This window comes from Bradysia coprophila, unplaced genomic scaffold (assembly GCF_014529535.1).
Source record: "Bradysia coprophila strain Holo2 unplaced genomic scaffold, BU_Bcop_v1 contig_176, whole genome shotgun sequence".
Taxonomy (NCBI): Eukaryota; Metazoa; Arthropoda; class Insecta; order Diptera; family Sciaridae; genus Bradysia; species Bradysia coprophila.
In genome coordinates this window covers 124,191-130,291 of record NW_023503442.1, presented here as the reverse complement: position 1 = coordinate 130,291, position 6,101 = coordinate 124,191, and positions in this window count along the sequence as shown.

The following is a 6,101-nucleotide window of genomic DNA, read 5'->3' as shown; positions in this document are numbered from 1 at the left end:
AGCCTCATATAAGATCACTCCAAGAGACCTAGCTCACGCTCCGGTGAACCAAATTTCACCTATCTATTGAAGCAAAATCCATCTAAATACGTTCAAATTTGGCCAACCTACAAGCAAAAAACGGCTTGCCGCCCTGCACCTAGTTCACACCAAGGGGTCTAACAAACGAGTCGGTCATCCAATTTCCATAAACTTTTTTTTTGTCGATAGGTATTGTAAATACCTTTCATTTGATGTATCACTTACCAGTGTAGCCTTTAAATGGCCAGAGAAATCTTTGGAAAACGTTAAAGCACTTATGGGGCCCCAACTCGGGAGGGGTCGACCCAAAATCGCCCATCTTCGAACTTAGCCTCACAATTTCAACTACCTTTCAGGGAAAAAAAAATTTAGTACACGAAAGATGTCAGTGTTATTATAGGAAGGCCGCACAGCAATTTTTTTTTTGTTTTGAAGCAACATCCCATGAATTTTCATTCAAAGTATGAAATTTCTGTTCGCATATTCCAGCGCCCCATCTTCCCAGCGCCCTGGACCATTGTCCAATTGGCCTCTATGAAGAAGCGCCACTGGACGCATCTTCAGTCGACTTTATTACGCAGTAAGTGATTTATGACATCTTCTTCAATAACGGATACATAAACAGCCCTTAGTGTAGCGGACGGCGACGAAATATTACGTTGTGACCGAATTGAACTATTTCCCGGTTGAATCGTTGAGTTTTTGGATATTGTTTCAGAAACGGAACTAAACTTAGCGGCCGGAGTTTTTATCTCCGACGATGCCTTTAGAGTTTCTTTATAATCTGTGCAATTGTATTGCGGCCTGGATTCAGTGACATCAGGCTGAGTGATTTCTGTGGTGGTCAGCGGATTCGATCCATTTGCACCAGGAGGTTTGACAAAACCATTGGACGTAAGATGGCGATGAGGCTGGAATAACCACGGTCGAATTGAATGTGTTCAAAAGCGGAGATGAAACGTGTTTGAATGATGCAGCCATCACCATCATGAATGACGTTGAATTGAGATGATTTCGACGACAATGCGATTCAAGCAGCACACCTAGACCCAATTTATAGAGGAGTAATTAAATGTATGTTTTTCAATGATTTCAGACAGCAAATGATTCGAAAGCGATAACGTTCCATTGTAAACACTTTAATCGAAATTTAAAAGCGATAAAATCTTCCATATACGATCGCAAAACAGTCGACACAAAACAAAACTTGAGCGCAACGAAAACGTGTGTCAACGACAGGTCGCCATCTTCTCCGCGACGTTGTCCAGCGCCTACCGTTTGTCGGTGTTTTTACATGTAATGTTCACATGATAAAAGAAATCTTGGTTAGGTGTCGTAATATGTAAAAAAGATTCTAAAAATAAAACTTTCAAGTGGAAAAGGTGAGATTATTGTCTTTTTGTGGAGGAGGAGTCCCTATCGGCATTGCGCATCGACGGCAATCAGTTCACGAAAATCGATGCTTCGGATATAAAAAATATTTTACCCAATCTGACCACCATTGACCTTAGAAAGAAATTTGAGAATTAAAAGAAACCTTTGAACAAAGGGGAAATCTATCGGCAAGCCTCGATGTTCCCCTTAAATGGAAGTTATATATAATAACTTCCTAGTGGGACAAGACGCTAGTGTAGATATAATGAAGAGAAATAAATTACACAAATATAAACTTAAGCAATTCTACTGTATTCTCCGGTGTCAAAAAATAAAATAATTTCAAAAATCAAAATGGAATACCTCCGTCGAATTAAAAAGTATTTCCTATAAAGCCGAAGTCAATTTTAAAGCTAAACGACGACTGTAGACGAGGTTTTCTGCCATTTGAATCGATCTGAGTTATCGAAAATCTGTTCAATACGAAACTTTCGTATCTACGATGTCGGACGGAGGGTTTATGTTCGGAAAAATGGAAAGGCTCTTCAAGTAACCAATGAAAACGAGAAGAAAATCTCTTGGTCGCTAAGACTCTCACAAGAAGAAGAAATGCAGGCACTTCAACATGTGAAGCAATTCTTGTCAACTTTACCGGAGCGGTATCCGGAATTGAGTTCCCTGAAATTCGAGTATGAACTGAACTACCCAAATGCATTCTGTTCGTACTTCCGGTGTTACCGAAACTGACAAAACTAGAAGTGGCTGGAAAAGTCCAACTCAGCGATTGTTTACGAACATGGAATGTGTAAGTTTATCGAAACGAATTCAGTTTTCGATTTATCAAAGCACTCTTTTAAGTGTTAAAGTGTTAAATGTGTTTGTCAAACTGCCATTTTCAGATAACAATCTGAAAACGTGAAATTGGCTGTTTTCGTTTCTTGTGTTTTTCTTTACTAATTGGCTAAATGTCGATTCATTTAGAAATAAGAGAAAACGCCAGTTGAGTAACAAGCGGTCGAGGGTAAAAATTACTTGATCCTTCTGACTACAGATTCAAATGTTAATTTCAATAGATCGTACATTTTTGCTTGTCTTTCTTTCTTTCTCTCTTTCTTTATTACAGTCATTAATTTACAAAATCAATGTAATACAGCATCAGCATAGCTCCAGTACCAGTGGTCCCACTAAAATTTTAGTGTCCTACCGCAGGACATGTAGGACATTTTTTTGAGATTTATTAAAGCAAATAACAGACATTCCAACTATGATTCAAAGTATTTATTTATGCCACTACAAACTTTAGATGCCTCTGGGGCATAAAATGTTATATTTGACTCAATGCAAAGTACTTTATTATGCTCACGATGTGTATTATGACAAACGGCCTATTTTAAATTCTAAAATATCAACTAGATAGGCCCTTTAATAAAGTCATCATCATTTATTATTAACAATATTGTAATGTACAGAATATAATAATATAATTTATAATAATTTAAGAGTTGAACCTATCGTGGTTTTACAGCTTTGTTTCTTGTTTGTGTTGTAATGTCATTTATATAATTCAAATTATGTTTAAACGTGGTTGTAAGGAAAATTCTTTTGAAACAAAAACCTTATCTAGTCTTTTTTCTCTTATAAAACTCTTCGAGTAACTATCAGGCTAAACACTAGAATTTAGAAGATTTCCGAAATTGTTGATTCTTTTCTTTGTTCGTTTGACTTTAGCATCGGTTGCTTTTTATTTATATTTGCTCTAATCGTCTTTGATTGAGATTTTTGGCTTTTCATTTTTTACTAAATTGCTAATGTTTTATTAGCGCATTTCAATCGTCTTGATTGATTTACCTTTGTTCCTTCAATTTCTTTTCTTTCTTTTTTTTTCTTTTTTTGATTGTCTTAATCAAGTAAACTTGTTATAAGAGGGTTGTCGGATTGATTGCATTAAGTTAAAAATGTTTTTTGCTGTTTGAAGAAACTTCATATTGAGTTTCGAATGTAATTTAGTGGTTTTGTAATAGTATGGTTTGTTTAAGATTAACTTCAAAATTTTATTTTGTGTGGTTTGAAGTTTTTGTATATGTGTTTTTGCACAAGTGCCCCAAACTGGTGAAGCATACAACATGACAGGGTGAAAAACATTTTTGTAAAGTAAAAGCTTGTTTTTGAAACTCAGTTTTGATTTCCTATTGATAAAAGGATACAGAATTTTAATATATTTAAGAGCTTTTAATCTGGTATTATTAACATGCTCTGAAAAAGTGAGCGTTTTATCGAGTTCCATTCCTAAATATTTGACGGATTTGGACCATGTAACTATGTGGTTATTAATCTGAAGTTGACGATGGGGTAGGAAGCGTTTAGCGCGTCTTCTGGTAAAAAGTATAGCTTTTGATTTACTCTCATTGATCTTGATTTTCCACTTGAAGTAATATTGACATATCTTGTCAAAGGAATTTTCCAAAATATTAATAATCGGCGTAGCGCGTGTGTGTGAAACCATTATGTTAGTGTCGTCAGCGAACTGAGCGAGAGTCGTGTTTTTTGGTGTTTTCAAATCTGATGTGAAAAAGTTATAGAGACTAGGGCTCATTGTGCTTCCTTGTGGAAGTCCAGCCGGTATTAAGAATTTTTCTGAACTTTCACCAAAAATTTGGACAAAATAGTAGCGGTCTGAAAGAAACGATTTGACAATTTTGATTATCGGAAGTGGAAATCGGGATTTCAACATTTTGTGTATTAGTCCATCATGCCACGTAGTGTCATACGCTTTTTCTATATCGATGGTAATCATTCCAGTCGACTTTAGCCTTCGAAAATCGTTTCTGATTAGTTTTGTCACTCTATAGAGTTGATGTGTCGTAGAATGACATCGTCTAAATCCAAATTGGTAATCCGGGATAAGCTTATGGTTGTCAATATGCATGTTGATCCTTTTTAACAATACTCTCTCAAGCAGTTTACCAAGAAAACTTAGTAAACTTATAGGTCTGTAACTAGTTGGATTTATTGGATCTTTTCCTTGTTTTTGAATTGCAATAATTTTTGCGATTTTCCAATCAGTAGGAAAATAGGACCGCAGAAGGCAAGCATTTATTATCCTTACAACCACCACTATAGCTCTGTGCGGGAGTCGTTTAAGAACAAAATTCTGAACACGATCCTCACCAGGTGCTTTTCTGTTTTTAAGTTTCTTGATCAACGTTCTCACTTCTGAAGGAGTGGTAAGGAGCGGTGTTACACTTTCAATAGTAGGGCTAGCACTGTTAACTCTCGCGTTAGATCGATTCACTCGAGTCGTTGTGGGCTGATGATTGAACTGTTGCGTTAATATGTGAGATTTGTAAATCGTCCGGGCAATCAGTTGAGCTTTTTCACTGTTCGTGTAAATGAGCTCGTTCGAACCGGATTTAAGGGGAGGAAGGTTCGTTTTCTTGTTTTTTATTAACTTGGTGAATTTCCAAAATTGTTTGGAAGCGAAATCAAAATATTGCAATTTTGAATTGAACGCTCTGTTTCTAAGAAGTTTTACTTGAAAGTTCACTTGTCTCGTTAACGCCCTGTGGTTGGAAAGTGCGTTCGCATTTCGAGTACGCTGGTACTGTCTTCTGACATCACTTTTACGTTTAATCAAAGCTTTTGTCAGCGGGGTAAGCTTGAGGTACTGGCTTTTATAAGTCCGCTTACTTTGCACCTCGATTGCATAAAAAATAACTATTTTTCTTTGATTTTCGTCTTCGTTCGCTGGATTGCAGCTGTAAGGAATTTACACACGGCAGAGTAAAGTAAAGTAGGCAGGAGCGCTTGATTTGACTAGGGACCCGAATAATCTAGTAGTTTTATGTCAGTGTTCATTTGAGTTCATTTTTAAGCGTGTATTAGGTCCCTTATTTGCTTGCTTATTTGACGTTTTAAAAATGAACCTCGATCAACAATTTTTCTGACACATTTAACGTTGCCAATTCCTGACCAATCGATCTATCGATTTTCCTTATATTGTCTTCCTTCGCTTTTTAGACCCGTACGAAGTACTTGTATATGATAACAAGGCAAAGAGTGGATAATGTAAGTGATTTTAAAGGACGAATAGCTTTTCAGTAGAGAAGAGTATGAAGTAAGAGAAATAAAGAGTTTCACACTAAAGGCTTTTGATACGAATAGGTATTTCGTACGGGTCGGCGTTAGCTATGTTTTGTCCTTATGTTCACGATCAGGTCTTTTCAGCTTAGAATTTTTGAAGATCTAAATAAACCTGATAGTTTGATACAAAGTGACAGCAGACGACCAGTTATGGGAATATTTATAACACCCTTATATCAGTACCATCCTTGACTGGCTGTTGTTCCTTGTATCGACTCTTTATTTTGCAGAAGGTTTGTGCTGAATTCAGCATTTGTGTTATAACTGTAGATTTAAGTTGAAACCGTACAATTTCTTACTGGTGGCCTCTCCTTCAGGTTACGATTTTCTACTATGAGTAATGACTATGCTGAGCCAAGTACTCCTACTTCCCAATCGTGTCTTTTGATTTTGTTGAATCAAGAAGACTAAATAATACTCTAGAGATGTTGCTCAGTCGAGTGATATTTTATTATGAAAGACCCTTCAAGAAAACAATCTTATTTATACCCTAAACGAAAGAAAATCTAGGGCTACTTAACAATAATAAATTCAATTGAAAAAATCAAAGTTTCTTAGATCAGAAC